A 241-nucleotide genomic window follows, 5' to 3' on the forward strand; every position below is an offset into this window, starting at 1 on the left:
ATCCGTCTCTATTGTTTTTTCTCTACCCCTCAAGTCTTCGAAAAAAGAGAGGAAAAACACCACGCTTCGCTTCCTTAATCTAGCGGCCTCGAGAACTGTGTGTGCGGAAGATCCTTCCAATCTGACGCGTTGTTTCCTTCGCTTCATTTTATTTTAAGAATCGGGTTTAATCAGTTTCCGGTAAGCGTCTGTTCATTTTTTATCTCTCCTTTTTTGTCCTAATGTCCTCACCCCATCGCTC

The 241-nt window shown here is 43.2% G+C and overlaps 1 protein-coding gene across 1 annotated transcript in view; it reads right to left on the reverse strand.

Moving 5' to 3' along the window:
* LOC119593545 (protocadherin-like wing polarity protein stan) overlaps positions 1-241 on the reverse strand; it is a 22,689-nt gene that overhangs the window by 15,193 nt on the left and 7,255 nt on the right. The gene's annotated exons all lie outside the window — the stretch shown is intronic.

Source organism: Penaeus monodon, chromosome 32 (assembly GCF_015228065.2).
Source record: "Penaeus monodon isolate SGIC_2016 chromosome 32, NSTDA_Pmon_1, whole genome shotgun sequence".
In the NCBI taxonomy this organism is placed as follows: domain Eukaryota; kingdom Metazoa; phylum Arthropoda; class Malacostraca; order Decapoda; family Penaeidae; genus Penaeus; species Penaeus monodon.